Source organism: Zonotrichia albicollis, chromosome 14 (assembly GCF_047830755.1).
Source record: "Zonotrichia albicollis isolate bZonAlb1 chromosome 14, bZonAlb1.hap1, whole genome shotgun sequence".
In the NCBI taxonomy this organism is placed as follows: Eukaryota; Metazoa; Chordata; class Aves; order Passeriformes; family Passerellidae; genus Zonotrichia; species Zonotrichia albicollis.
Window position 1 is genome coordinate 6,477,352 of NC_133832.1, and position 15,618 is coordinate 6,492,969.

Sequence of the window (15,618 nt, forward strand, 5' to 3'; positions counted from 1 at the left end):
TTCTCCTGACTCCCTTTCCTGCCACTCACACTTCAGTGGGTGATCACAGCTTCTCTCAAGGTTCATCACAAACCAGCAAGTTGCTTGTCATGGCTTTTTACAGTGTGTATTTTTACTTTCAGCGCATGGAGGATTATTTAATTTGTTCAGTACCAAGCTCTCAAACACATCTGACTTTCTTTCCTGCCAGCATTTTGCCGTGGTCAGAGAGTAGATATGGGGGAAAAATTAACTAGTGGGCTAATGACTGATCTTGGTTTTTCCTTTAAATGCTGAAAGTCCTTTCTCAGCATTAAGAAACCACTATTATTTTATAAAGATGGCTTGGCTTTGTGTTTGCAGCCTGTGGGCCCTTTCACAAAGGACTGAAAACCCAAGTTCTTGCAGTGCTTGCCACCAAACTCCTTTGCAGAAACTCATCCACAAATAGCAGTGAAAACATGTGAAGGACAGGACTTGGGAAGGAGAAGGGATTCCAGAAGTCATGCAGAAAATCCTGAAGGTCTTCCCAGAGTTAATTTATTCTGTTTTCTCCTCAGGCACCATGGTGGGAGAAACTGGTGTGCTGCTATAAGAGAAATGAAATGCCAGTTTCTTTCTTTTTTTTCTTTTTTCCAGTTACCTTGTATTCCTCTCTGCTGACCACGTGCAGGAGTTCCAGTGTCCTGTTTTAGTCAGCATCAGTGAGGTGTATGAAGTTAGGCAAGCTCTCATGTTCCTCCAAGTAGCTGTACAAGCAGTACTGGGGCTGTGCACAAGTTCTGCTTCTTCAGGGCTGCGGTGAATTTGGCACATACCAACAATATTTACCGTTCTTAGATATTTGACTGATTTAATCCCTGAAAAGAAAATTAAAAGTCGTTTATATCTTTCATAAAAACTTGTTGGATGGTTAGGAGTCCATCATTAGCTTATTAATTATGATATCCAGTAACAGGTTCTGCTGTGTTGAGGGAGATGCAGCCGTGTGGTCTTTGTCTGGTTTGCTAAATGCCTCATTATTCCTCCCAGCTGCAGTTTTACTGTGCAAGTGTTTGTTTTCTGTGCTGCATTATAAAAAGAATATGCTGCTGTGGAGTTATGGCAGCGAGTGGGCAGCACCATGTTTTATGTGTGAGTCATTTTTGTCCAGAGACAAAATGTGTGGACAACAGATTCAGACTGAATATATAATCTTCATTAACTTTTATTTGTAATAGATTATCCTTGTGGTGCATTGCAACAGCAGAAGGTGCATACATCAGACTGGCATCAACCAGCCCCAAAATGAGAATTGCATTCATCTGTGCTCACCTGTGGCACATAACTCATGCAGGGTCTTGACAGGAGTATAAAAACCCATGATTTCACCACCTGTGTGCAAGGACTGTCTGCATGATGAAAGGGGAGGAGATTTAGGCATGAGAGTTGTTTTTCAAAGGCTTTTGGGAAGCAAAGGTTGCAGGTAGATACTGAGTTTTTCAAGTAGATCTGAAAAGGCTACATAAATAGCCTCATTTCATTTCCCAGAAAACGCAATGTGATCTTCACTAGTGTTTCTGTAGGACCAGAATTGCCTTTGTCCAAGGATGCTTGAATGCTTTATGAAGTGTATCTCATGGTAATTAGTGTGTAAATTCTACCCTGCCTCTGAAAAGAAATGCTGATGGCCTTGATCTTCAATTACTGCAGAAACTTTTTGAGTCAGAGAGACCTAAATAATGTTACTCAGTTTGTTCTTTCCTTGTTGACCTGTTGTAGGGCTCTCTTGCTTCTTTTTATGGCTTCTTTCCACTGCTGAAGCTATATTAATTATGCAACATCCTATAGTAAATCTGCAAAGATTTGAGAAGTCCCTACCTTTCCCACATAGTATTCTCTCTTTATCACCATCACTGCTGTTTTGGATGATCTTTGAGTGTGTTTATCTTTCCTGAGATCAAGGTCAGAGCTCATGTGCCCATGTTGACCTGGTTTGGATGAGCCTGACTCTGCTCAAGTGGAGCTACTGGAAGCCAGCTGTGGCAGGATGTGTTTGCAGCTGGAAAAGGGTTTTGTAAACTCCAGGATTAGGTCCTGAGAAAAAAACCTGTTTCCATGAGAGCTGCTGCAAAATCCAGAATAGCACAGAACCAGAGACCTGTGTTGCAAAGCAGAGGGGCTGCTGAGCATTCTCCAGCTGGAGCTTCTGTGGGGCTTTATCACTTGGTACATGATGTAATAATAGTGTAATAATTCAGCCCAAAATGTGCAAATATGTGCAAGCCCATTATTCCAATGGCATTGATCACATACATTAATTAGGTGTTGCTGGGGGTGGGCAGAAGTACAAAAGGCTGTGCTGGTTTTGGCTGGCATGGAGTTACCTTTTGGTAGGGGGCTGGTTTGAGTTTGTGTTGATAATAGAGGGATGTTTTATTCACTGCTGGGCAGAGAAAAAGCCTTCCTGCCTCTCACAGTGCACCTCCATGGAGGAGGCTGGGGGCACAGAAGGTTCAGAGATGACAATAGCCAGGACAGCTGACCCCAGCTGACCAGAGGGACACCCCAGGCCACATGGCCTCATGCTCAGCATATAAAAGTGGGGAAATGGAAGGAAGGTGGGGTGGGGGAGGATTGGAGTGATGACATTTGCCTTCTTGAGTCACTCTCAGAAGTGATGGAGCCCTGCTGAACACCTTCCTGCCCATGGGAACTAATGAATTAATTGCTTGTTTTACCTATTAAAGTGTCTTGATATCAAGTTTTCCTACTTTTACCCGTTCAGTTCTCTCCCCCATCTTGCTGCTGAGTGTGTTAGAGAATGGCTTTGTGGGGCTGAGCTGCCATGATAAAATCCTACACACCAATGGATTAATATGGTAGATTTACAGATCACTGTGTCTGTTTGAGGACTGACAGTAAATCTCACAGGCAGTTGACCCCACAGCCACAAATATATCAGATGAAAGATTTACTGTAAATCAAAGTAAAAACTCCACATTTTGCAGTTGCTTAAAGCTAGTAACTCCACTGATAGTCACTGTGGAAATGGAAAAAAGAGAATATCTCTCCTGGTAGCTCTGTTGAGGAACACACCTGGTGCAGGTGAGCAGCTGCAGGGAGAGCTCCCAGCTGAGCTCTGGGATTGGGAAAGGAGCCCCAGGTGGGGACAGGGAACTGCTGACTCTTTGCCTAACAAGGGATACCTGTGGTGCTGGCCAGGTGAGCTGCATTAGCAGGGCCGGAGCAGAGGGCTCAACAGAAGAGCCCAGACTCTCTGGGAAATGGATTCTGATGGTTTAAGAGCCCAAGGATTCAGGGTCCCTCCCTGGAGGCACCAGCTCAAAATGGTTTTACTGCACTGTGAGTAAATTCCTTTAAGGATGCCAAGGTCTGGCACTTACCTGTGGGAAACCTGAGGTTGAGCAGATAAAGAAAACGTAGAACATCTACACTGATCTCAGTGATTTCTGAGACTTTTAGTACTGTGCTCCAGTACCGGCCTGTGCATCCTGAACTCCAGGTTTCATTGGATCCAGGCTTGAAAAGACACTATTTATTTATTATACGCTTTGCAATATATGCACATTTCACCCAATAAATCATTAAGGGAGTCTAAGCTGAAAATAACACTGTTTATTATTTAAGTTTTCTGTTACTTGTCCAGCAGGTGTGAATAGCTGTGGCTTTAAGGTCAGTAGTGAGTGTTGCTGATGTGAAAGCGTCCTTTGTATCAAAGGGCCAACTATTACATCAGCCATGATTGCAGTATCATGCTTGGTATAATTATAAGTATCAGAAAATCAGTGCAGATAATATTTTGCCTTCTATTTAAAATAAATATTTTTTCATTAGATACAAATTACACCCAGACTATTCTAGATGTAAATTAGTTTTGTGGATGGCATTCCCTCTCAGATCTGTGGTTCCCTCATGGCTCATTGTATATAGACATTAATTCTAATAAAGGCCACAGGGACTACTTTAGATCAGGCACCCTCTGTGGTGGAAATCCCCTCCTACAGAGGGTATGATCCTGATCTTGGAAATTGCAGCATTTTGGTAACTTTTTATCTGATTCCTGCACAGATGTGGCTAAAAATGCTGTAATTTGTCAGAAGCAAGAATTTCTGTGGTGATCATAACAAACAGGCTGGAAAGATTTGCCTTCTCTTTCAATAGAGTTCTAAGATGAAATGAATCTCAGAAACACCAGAAAGTGGAATAGCCACTTAAAATTTTTATTGATTTTTTTTCTTATATATGTATAAAACTTTTGAACTGGCATCCATGAGGCCCCTAATTTGTTCCAGCCTTTTTGTGAAACCACACAAAATTTCTTATTAAAATGGAATCAAAGCTTGATTTTTATTCCAAATTATTATATCCACACTAGGTAAACTGACTTAGCAAGTGCTTGTGAATTTAAAAGCTTAACAAAAAGTATCATTAGCATGTCATTAGGCTTCTCCCTGAGTGCCTCTTGCTAGAAGCAGAGAGAGAGGAGATAGAAGAGAAAAAGAAACTTGAGGCTGCCTCAGTAAATATAGCCTTTAGTTTGGTATAGGGTGCTGTAAATATTACATTAGGAATATAAGGGACTCTAAAGAATTTTCTAGAATCCTACAAGCCTTAGGCTTGAAATAAAGGCATAAGTTGTGAAACTGTTTGGTATATGAATAACTTTTATTGCAGAGACCAAGAAAGAGATGCCAGTGTGTGATGCCTTCAGTTATTCTCCAGTGCATTCATTTATTCTGATTACCCCAAGGAAGCCAAGGGGGAGGCAGCAGATTTGCAGGGCAGGATGCGCAGATGAGGGGCCCTGCTGCTGCAGAGGATTTCAAATGCCACTGCAATGTATTGGCTGTGCTGCCTGCACTGCAGCATCCCTTTCAGTCAGCAGGGCTGGGATCAGACCTCAACAAAAAATACTTGTGCAGAGAGGTGGAGATTTAACTTGGTGCCTTTTGGGGAGATGGAGGGTGCAGGGAGCCTGTGACCTTTTCTATTAAAGGAGGAGCTCCCAGGTAATGATTCCTCAATGTGAGAAATTCTCTCTTGGGGGTAGGCTGCGTTAGGAGCAGCTCCTGTGCCAAGCACGGGATGTGTTATTCCAGCTCCTGCTGAGGGTGTTCACACAACCCCTGTCCATGGAACAGCTTTAAACACTTTTGAATTCCTCCCTCCTGGGCCAGGAATGGGTTTGTGCCCTCATGGACAGCCTGTCAGCATCTTCACCCCTAAAGCACTGAAGAAATGTGGGCACCCAAGCAATAGTTTGGTCACCCTCCTGACATTCTGTTTCTTAAATTACTAGAAAAGAAATTTTCAGTTAAGCACAGAGGCTTCTACAGGGTGCTCTAACCCAAACCAGCACCTTGGTTATGGAAGATTTTCTCAAAATTGTAAGAAGTAGGTGAATTGTGCAGATTTTCTTCCCCCGGAGGAGAATCTCTCCTGATAGTTGATGAAGAGAAATTTCCTTTAAGGTGAAAATGAACTAAGTGAAGGAAAAAGCTTACAGAACTTAAAGGAAAACATATTATTCATTCTTTCTAATTTTCTGCAGTAACCTGGCTGCTTTTAATAAAAGTTTCTGAAGCCATAATTCATCATAAGCTGGCTTATGTTGCTAGCCTTGGTAGAGTGAATTTGATTTTTTCTAGGAGAGTGATTAATAATTTTACTTCTTACTATTTATGGTTTACTACGAGGTCAATCAATTCCTTAGCTTTGTCCTCTAAGTTCATACTGTATTCTATTAAAGATGTTAATTTGCAATCACTTACAATCCTTATGTTTTAAGCCTCAGGTATAATATGTGTTTGGGCTCTTGTTCAAATGAAATCACTTGCAAAACCCGGAAATGTTTTAATAATTTAAAATTAGCTAGTCCTGCAGTTATTTAAAATTCTGATCACATCAAATTTGGTTACCTTATGAAAAATTCAAGAGCATGGCAATTGTACTTTGTGTCCTGGTGGCTGACCTTCCTTTGCTAGTGCCTTTGTTGAACACAAATTAATTTCACCTGAATGTAGTAAAAAAAAGTTCAGAAATGCAACAGGTGGAAATCATCTGGTTTGATTATGGGAAGGATTCAGGTGCAGAAGGGAGTTCTGGGCACAGCCACAGAGTTTGCTGTTCTTTAACGTGTGATTGAGGAATTCCAACACTGGTCCCAGTTTCTGTATTGTCAATTTGTTCTGATGATTTCTGTATCCCCTGACTTGGCACTTCCATGTCAGTTTTTGCTAAATCCCACCAGAATTCACTATCCTCTCCTAAAATACTGGAACTCCCTTTGCAGGCAGGCTTCCAGCTACCAAGTGGCTTTAATTCAGGTAAGTGTTTGTGTGCACTCATCTTGTGTTTGTAGCTAATATGGCTCTAAATGTCAAAGTTGGCTCTAAAGTGTGTAACTTTGGACTAGGGAAAATATGGAGCAAAACAGGCAAACCCTTTACAGGTTTTACGTGTGACAATTACATTGGTCAGTTTAGAATAAGAACTTTGTGAATCAAGTTGAAAAAGACATAAAATATCAGAGCACAGCTGGGAGTATATTCTTGTTTTTAATGATGTCAGTGTAGTTTGGTGATAAGATTTTTCAATCTGCTTTGTTTCAAAATAAGGAAAAAAACCTGTGCATATATTCTTTTATTTTTATTATTTATGTAAGGTGCTCCTGATGTAAATTGCTGCAGCTTTAGTGATCTCTGTCTCTCATCACCATCACCACAGTGTATAATGTAATGATCTTTTTAAGGCTCAATCATTTTTTCTATTTTTCTTGCCACAATAAGGTCCATTTCACTTCCTCCTGCCCACGGTCTGAACATCTTAGTGGCTGAATGAATAGGAAAATGGGAGTTATTAGTCATGGAAAAATAAAACCACCTGTAGTCCTTGCTTGAAGAAGCAATTACAATAATCTATTTCTATTGTCATAGTTTTGCTGGAAACATGAAAACAAATGGGGCTGCTTGAAATTGAATAATGTTCTTAGTAATTTATGGTGACAGTTATTGTTATTACAAAGCCTATGCAGAGTAAGAAAAAATATATCAGCTGTAGATGGAATGGGTGCTTTGCAAATAATTTATACAATAGGAGAGTGACAGTTTTCACTGGTTTTGATCACCAAAAATGTTTTTCCCCACATCCTATTTTGTTCCTAACTAGCATAGAAATCTCGAATTAACCATGTTCTTTGTGCCGTTGACGATAATTTTGTATCTGTATGTATGTGTGTCTAGATGTACATGCAGCCATATGTTAAAAGCCCCAGTTATTCAACAGATTATTATCTTTAATCAGTAAATCATCCCTGTGTTTTGCAGGGCTGTGCAGCTTCAATATATTTTCTTTCTTTGCACCTCAGAATCCATTTCAGGGAGATTAAAACTGTAAAAGTGAGCTACACATTTCTCTGAATGCAGCTTCACTGTAGAATGTACTTTAAAAATAATTTCCCCAACTTGGCATGCATACAAATGCTTTACTTACTTGTTTTACATCACACTGCTTAAAATAATGGTTTCTAAAAGTAAATTCTTACTCTTTTTTTAAAGAGGACTATATTTCTACATCTAAGGGAATGTAAGAGAAAGATTTGCTTAAAAATTCCATCAAAACCTAACAGATATTTCAAGCTGCATCCCTTGGTATTTCTATTAGAAGTGTGATGTTTTCAACATTTTTTAAAATGAAAAACAATTTGAAAACATTGGTCCTCAGGTAGTATTTGTGTTTCTGACAATGCATGAATTGCTGCATTCCCTTCTTGCTCAAACACAATTTATGATGTTATGGTGAGCAATTTTCAAAACTGGAAATCTGGTGGCTGCTTGTTCCTGACACCAGATGTGATGTTTCAGATATATTAAAGGCAAGACCAGAATGACTGCACTGTTTTCATGGCTTCAGCAAAAGAATTTCAGCTTACAGACTTCCTCAACACTTGAAAACCACTTGCATATTTTTGGCCAGAGGACTGAGGATGTGGAGGAGCTGGATTAGTGTAATAAACCATTGTGCTCCAAGTTCCCAGTCAAGAGTAAATTGTTTTATAAAAAATGAAGTGCAGTGAAAGAGCGTTCAAGAGAAATGTGGTTTCAAGAGATTCTGCTTCAGAGTCTTTAGAAAAGATTAAAGGACTCTGCTCTCTGTGCTGTAAGGAGGAGATGTGTGTTTATTAATGCCAAACTGGGGCTGGGAGTGTACCTGGCTGCTCCTTGTGCCCCATCCCTGCTGCTCAGGTGACAGAAATGCAGATTTTGAGCCATTTTGCTTTTTCTGGAGGCTGTAGCAGAGGTGATGAGGCTTGTGAGAGCTGCTGAGGCTGCAGCAGTGCAGAATGGCACATCAGACATTGCAGGGAGGGCAAAGGGGTCCCTGCAGGTGGATGAGAGGCTTTCAGAGCCCTGTGCTGCCTGTGCACACAGCTGAGGAGGCCATGGGTGTAGGGTGGGAATCATCACCTCCAAAACCTTGCCAGGGTGTTTCAGTGCCCTAGACCTGCTCCTGGACGTGTGGCACCAGGGAAAGAGCAGAATGATGCCTGAGTGTGGCCCCAGGTGGGCTCACAGCAGTGCCGTGGGCACCACAGATGCTGCTGTGCCCAATTCCAACGTTGTTTTATGAGATTCCTTAAAAAGAGAAGGGAGTAGCTGGGGAAGAGTGAAATATTCCTTCTCAAAATTGCACTAAATTACTGAAAGGAAACATGCTGCCCCTGCAGTTTTTCTATTCTGGCATTAAATTCAGCTTATTGCTTGCACATCACAACACTGGGAAATCAGATCCCACATTTGGTAGAGAAGAAGCCACGGGCTGTAACAGCCCAGGGAGGAGACACAGAACAGTTCTCTCAATAGGCAATTTTCCTTCATATCTGTTGCATCTACAGAGGCTTTCATTAACTAAACCCATTTCCTTATGGTTTCCCAGCCATCTCTGATATTTTTAGCACTGAATGGTTGGTAAAACGTCCATAAAGTCTGTTTTAGATTCCTGAAACTTGCAGCACTGCACATCTGATGTTTGTGTGGTAATGGCTCTAGCAAAGCATTCTAACATATCTGAAGATTTCTCCTTTGGGCTTTAACTGTTTTTATAATATGGTAACCAAGCAATAATGTCTGTAATCCCTGGGCATTGTTCCTTCAGCAGTGTGTTATAGCACAGAACATAACTGAGACGAGTTGTGGGCAAATGCATGAGACACTGAAGGAAATAGTAACACAAAAAGATTTAGTAAAAGGCAATTCCAAATGCCCTCTAACATGTGGGCAAAGTATAAAAGTGTCCAAGCTGCATTTACTCATTCCTGATTTAATAGGTTAATTCCATTTTGTTTGCTCTGAAATGGGATTGGATATTCAAAACACCAGCAGCAAATTAGACAACTGAAATAAAATTGCAAAGGTTCTGAGAATCGTGACCTGAGGATGTATGAATTTTTCTGATTTGCTTTTACATGAACACTTATTGCTAACAACCAAACATTTACCTTCAAATTATTCTTACAAGGAATTTTGCAGGGTGGTTGCCATGGGAAGGTGTCCTTACTACCTTGACTGCAGTGTCCCTTATGTAATTCTGTGAGGGAAGTTGCTTAATTTTGTTTCCATTTGGTTTCTATTGAGTGCTTTGCCTTCCACTAAGTGCATCTTGGCTTCTGAAAGCATAAAGTCAGAAAAACGAATATTAAATTTATTTGGTGTATTTATTCATTCTCTTTAAGTGCCTTTCCATCAGCTCACACCAAATAAAGGTAATGAAGTTGGTTTAGATGGGCAATAGCATTCTGTTCAAAGCACTGGCATTTCAGATCCAACTCTTATTTTTCAGAAACTTGCTGCATAGTGATAATTTGAACATGAGTTTGGTGCCTCGTTGAGTTCATTTTATGTTAATGCACAGTATTCTTTCAGATTTTCTAAAATCATCTATTATTGCTTTCTCCCATCTGAAGGCAGTGCTGCCTTTCTTTCCTCACTGTGGTCCCTGATGCTGAACAGAGCAGCCTCTTGTGCAAACAATTTGACAACTCTGGGATTGTTGTTGTTGCAGCTGGAGATTTTTGTTCCCCTGGTCAAATATTTTTGGAGGGCAGATGTAACAATCAGTCAATTTCTGTTTGCTCTCAGCACAGCTACCCCTGCAGGGCTTTAATCACACAGGTTATAATATTAATATGCATTTTTGGATATTTTTGTCACCAGGCTTGTTTTATGCTGTAAATGAGAAACTATTCCTTCTTGGTTTTGCTGGTGCTGTGGATCCCAAAGCTGTCCCTTGCATTTAGTCACTAATATATGCAAATTTACCAGATCCAGAGGGATTATAATATAAACCTTGTGGGTCCTTCCCTCTCCTAGGGAATAAATAAACTCATGAACGTTTCACACTAAATAAACAAAAAATGCTACAGATTGCAAATTGCTGAGCTGGCACAAGTCCTCTTGGATCAGTATGTCAAACACTGTGTGCCTGAAAATGTGAAGTAAATTAATATTTGAGCATTAATGGAAAAAATTCAGTTGTTCTGATGTCATGAAGTGTATCATCCCTGAGACCTGAGTGGAATTTGGAAATATCCCATCTTTTGAGAATGCAGCTTTGTGGATTTAAATATGTAAAAATATCATTTTGGGATAGGAATGAAGCTTTGGAAAAGGCGCTTTAGATGCAATTTTTAAGGAAGCGTTTGCTCCTCTTTCACATAAAGTTATGCCCCTCTTTTCATTATTGTAAACATATAAAATCAGCCAGTTTGGGAGGCACCACAGCTTCCTGTCCCTTGCTCCTCAAACCATTTCCTTGGATATAGAAGATATCCAAGGTACTTTAGCAAGGGCTTTGGAAAGCCTCAGAAAAGCATCACTTTTCTTGCTTGACCCTCATTCTGTGGATATGTAAGGTCCAGCCAGCCTGCTGCCAGGAAGAACTAGAATTTCTCAGATCTTAGAAACTCTGACTGAAATCCTGTCTTGGAAACCCAACTCTTCTGCTTTTTTAAATAAATTATGAGCTTATTTGTTTATTTATTCACAATGCTAGCTCTTTTTAACAGTGTAATATCTACTAGGAGTTACTTTGATCTTAGTAGTTATCTGATTGCAAGATCTACTTATTTTTTTATACTGGGAGTTCACCACAGTTACAGGAAAATTAGATATACAGTGACTACTTAGTAAGAAATTATTCAGCTTTAATGAAAGTGAAATGTTAGCTAGCTTTGATGAACTACTACTGCATATTGCATGTTGTTTTGCTTCATAAATAAATCCTTTTGCATTCATAGCTGTAAGTGAAAATTTCTGAAATACATATTCAGATAATTAACAATTAAAGATTTCTTTTTTCCTTTCTTCTCATTAACAATATTTTAAACAAGAAGCCCTTGGCAAAAAGAGAGAAACATCAGTGCTCCAAGCCTGTAAAAACTCATGAACTTTCAGTTTTATCTGCTTTGAGAAAAAAAAAAGCCAAGATAAGGATTAAGTAAAGGACTTGGTCCAAATCCCATTGAGGTCCCTAGAAACACCTTTACAGTGAGCAGTGGATTTGAATCAAATCTCTTCTTGTCTGCATTAAAGTTTTAGGCTTCATCCTGTCAGCGTGGTATTCCCATATATCCCAAACAAAATCTGCACTGGCAGTGAAATGACCTCCAAAGCTACTCTGTTTTCATAAATCTATTTTTGACTCAGTATAATTCTATGGCCTTCAAAAAGATGGATGTTGGGTGCAGGCACAAATTTTGTGAAAGATCATTTCACTCTTGAATTCCCCCAAATCAGCTTTGTTTCATAATCTTCTCATAGTCTCATATATGAGTTTTAATTTGGGCTTAAAGATGAGGTTTTGCATATATTCACTCTAAGGTCTTTATATGACCATGTGATTCTACCATAATTTTTCCTTCTTTTGGCTCTTTCTTGGAAAATATCACATTGGATACGAGATTCCCACAGAATTTGTAGGAATTCCTGCCTCTCTGTCACAGCACAGGTCACAGTTCACTCTGAATTTCATTAAACAGGTAGGGATGATCAGTGTGTGGTAGGGGCTCATTCTTGTATTTGGTAAACAGTGATATATTCAATTACTATAGGCTCTTCCAACAGTGGTTGGAAAGATGCTGTAAAATTGGTAATTGACCTAATGAGATTAGTTTTGTGCCAGCTGGTGGGGATTATTTTTATCTGATAGGTATTTTGTGCAGTGGTCCCTATGAGTGGATTTGAACTGATGTCCTAAACACAGAAAATGAGAAGCAGAGGGAGAGCTGTTGGTGTTTTTGTTTCCATATCATTGACATATCTGAAAATCTTTTTAACTTTGTGAGGAAAAATTGATTCATTAAGTGGTTATTTTTACCACCTCGTGTGTGATCTTTTGTATTAGGGCATTATTCAAAGTAAAACAAATATAAGGATATTTCAAGAAGCAGATTTTTTCAACTAGATTAGAAGGATTGGATGATTCTGGATGTTTTGTTCCTTTTATCCTGAATCAGATCTGGTGTTCTTATGCTGTTATCAGTGTGCTGATGTGTACCTTGCAATGCTGTGATAGAATCCAGGTGTAAAGCTCTGTGCAGTACTTGGTCAAGACACAGCAGAGAAATTTCTACACAGCAGGAACTGCTCAGCAGCTCTGGGACACCTCTGCATGTCAGTGCCTGCTCCTCCCAGCCTGTAGAAAGGTTAATATATGTAATATGAAGATTAAGGGCCCAGTGAATTACACCTTTTGTGACACTGTTAAGGAAGCCTAACAGGGAGATTGTTTTAACTTCACAGAGATCTGAGAAGAAACACACAATTTCAGAGGTCTCACTATTTTAGCTGGCTGAGGAAGCAAAACTGCATGGGTTAAAATCCTGCTGAGCCGTGTAAGAGCTGCAGGTTCTGCCTGACAAGGGAAAGCAGCCAGAAACCAGAAACCCTCCTGATCAGCCTCGTGTCCTGTTCAGACCTCAATCTAGAGCACAGAGATTGATGCAAACCCTTGCTGTGCACATTGGTGTATTTGACTGATAACAAGCACTTTCAGAATGTGCCAGTCTTTTATTTCCATGCCACATCCATTTCTGTTTGTCTGTTGTCCTTTGTAAATGTATTTTTCCTTCCTGTGAAGCAGGGTGCCTGTTCTCCATTTACCAATCAAGTTGACTAAACTGAGGTACTACTGCACTTCCTGTAATATTAGCCATTATTTTGTCTCCTCTGCTGCCTTCTCTTCCCTAGAACTGTTTTCTCAGTGTATAATTAGTGTTTTTCTAGATTAATCAAGCAGTTATACTTTGCTGTGGAGCTGTTTGAGAGGAGGCTTTTGATGTGAATGAGCTGTGTGCATGAATTATTGAAGAGGATTTCACTTGTTTCCTTTTACCAGTGTGATTTGTAATGATGATGCCTCTAAGAGGGGTTTCACTTTTGCTACCTGAGTTGGTTTTGCTGTGCTTTAATCAATGCAAACTAAGCAATAAAGGCAGAAGTCATATCTTATTTCAAAGTACTTAATAAAAGCTATGTGAATCTTCCAGCTATCAAGAGCATCTGAACTCCCACTTTTGTTGTTTTCTTAAGTAGTCAAAATAAATTTGGCTTCTACTTAATTTTTTTTTTTCCCTGGGAATAATATTTGCTAAGTAGTATAAATAGAGCCTATGAGATTAATTTTTCCCAGTGAGAAAAGGAAAGCCTCCTTTTTAGAGGGATATTATCAAATTGAATTTATCCTCTGCCTCTAAATATTTTAAATGTGAAAATCAACAGTTAGGATTGTAACACCACTGTAAATAGAGAGTAGGCCTCTCCCTCTTTTTCCATCACCCTTAAAATGGGTAAGCAATATGGAAGAGGAGAACTTAAAATGGGGCCTCCAGACTCTTTTCCTTTTGGAAATTGTTTTCCACCTGGATAGGGTGATTGAATATGCTTCAGGGATTTTGCAAATAGTGTGTTGTGACTGGAAACCCACTGGCTCAAGATCCGGCTTGGCTCTGAGTGTTGAGAGGTTTTAGATTCTCTATTATTTACCAAGACAAAAGAAGGTCTGAGTAAACACCACGTGCTGGAGGAGACAAAAGCGTGAGACATCCTGAGCTGCATTCTGAAAATGTATTGTGGTATAGAGCTCCCTGTCTGATCCCTCATGCAAAGTCTTCACCATCATTTTCCACCACAGTTATTGAAACATTCCCTTAAGAGCAAATGAAATGAAATGCTGAAAGGAGCTGATTGTGGTCAGATGATCGTTTTATCATTTCCTTCATTGTTCTTCATAGCATTGTTGCATCTTTCAACAGTAATTTATCTCTTGGTTTTCTACTTAGTCTGTCAGGATTGTTCTTCTATTGCAAATAATGGAATGGGGACTTACTTTGTATTCTGGATTTTTGCAGCAAGAGAACAAATTTAAGAGTGACATTTTACCAAGATTAAAATTGCACCTAGTAATGAAGCCCAACTGAAATGTGACTCAACTTGTGACTGATTTACACCTGCAGCTCAATGCTGTTTAATTAGAGGCATGAGTGTCTGGAACTGCACCTGTGTGTGAATTACAGATGCAGATACGTGTTTGCCTGCAGAAGAGGAGGCAAAATTTAAAAAACTGGTGAAATTACAGCATTTGAGCTCTGAGGCATAGATAGAGATGATGATATCTGGAGGATGTTTAGATTGCTCTTTCCAGTTCTCAAAGCAAAATATTTTACATTTATGAGATTTGTGTGCTTCAAACTGGATTAAGATCCTGAATGGATCCTTGTTCTTTTGAAAATTTGAGCAACACTTACACTTTTTTTGTGTGGGGCAGGATATGCAGCAGTGCCTTGTCTCCAGCTGCTGTTATGTTCCCCTTTGCACATGTTCAGCCTGCACAAGCACAGAATCCAGATGATTTGCAGATCAGATCAGCCCATGAATGCTCCTCTGTGGTCTCATGGTCCAAAATCTCTCCTTTTTCCTTAATATAATGGGTCTGTCCTTTAGCTTTTCTGTCACTGTTTTACCTTTATTTTACGGCTTGGTATATTGTTTTCAGCTTATGTTAGATGCAGATCCTTCCCAAGTCTTTTACAGAGTATGCTCAAGCTGTGATGTGAGCAGCAAAGTGAGGAGCAGTTCTTCCATGACACTAGAATGAAAATTCTTGACTGCCTGACTAGCTTGGATGGTCACAAATTAAAGCCTTTTACAAATATAGATTCCTTCAAAGTTTGTCTCAGAATTGTTTTGATGACAAAAATCAAGCAAATATAGCTAAGTAGTTTCAAATAATAACTCAGAGTAAGTTTAGATTTATTTTTTTTTAAATTGCTGAATAAAACCTCAATTTTACAATGCACTGATCCTTGAGGTTCCTTTATAAAAATCTGGATTTCCTGACCATCTCTGCCCATTTCTAACACAGAAACTTGGCCTGATGTGATTGAATGTTAACAATAGGATAATTTTTAACAGACCTGGAAAACAAATGGGAAATGTACAAATACTGTGCAGGTTGAAATGTGTAACTGCTGATGTTTTTTCTGTCTGCTTTTGAGTCAGTGTCTCTCAGTAAGTGAATGACATGGCAAATGTTGATTCCATGGTGGCACTGTCTGTACACTTCTTAGTGCACCCAACAGGA

The 15,618-nt window shown here is 39.6% G+C and overlaps 1 long non-coding RNA gene across 2 annotated transcripts in view; it reads left to right on the top strand.

Moving 5' to 3' along the window:
- Positions 1-15,618, top strand: part of LOC141730876 (uncharacterized) — a 324,588-nt gene that overhangs the window by 26,514 nt on the left and 282,456 nt on the right. The window contains exon 5 of one of the 2 annotated variants that reach the window (XR_012582729.1): positions 619-703. The exons of the other annotated variant lie outside the window; for it this stretch is intronic. This is a non-coding gene — a long non-coding RNA (uncharacterized LOC141730876). Of the gene's footprint in view, positions 1-618; positions 704-15,618 lie in introns of those variants that run through there. 2 annotated transcript variants of the gene reach the window in all.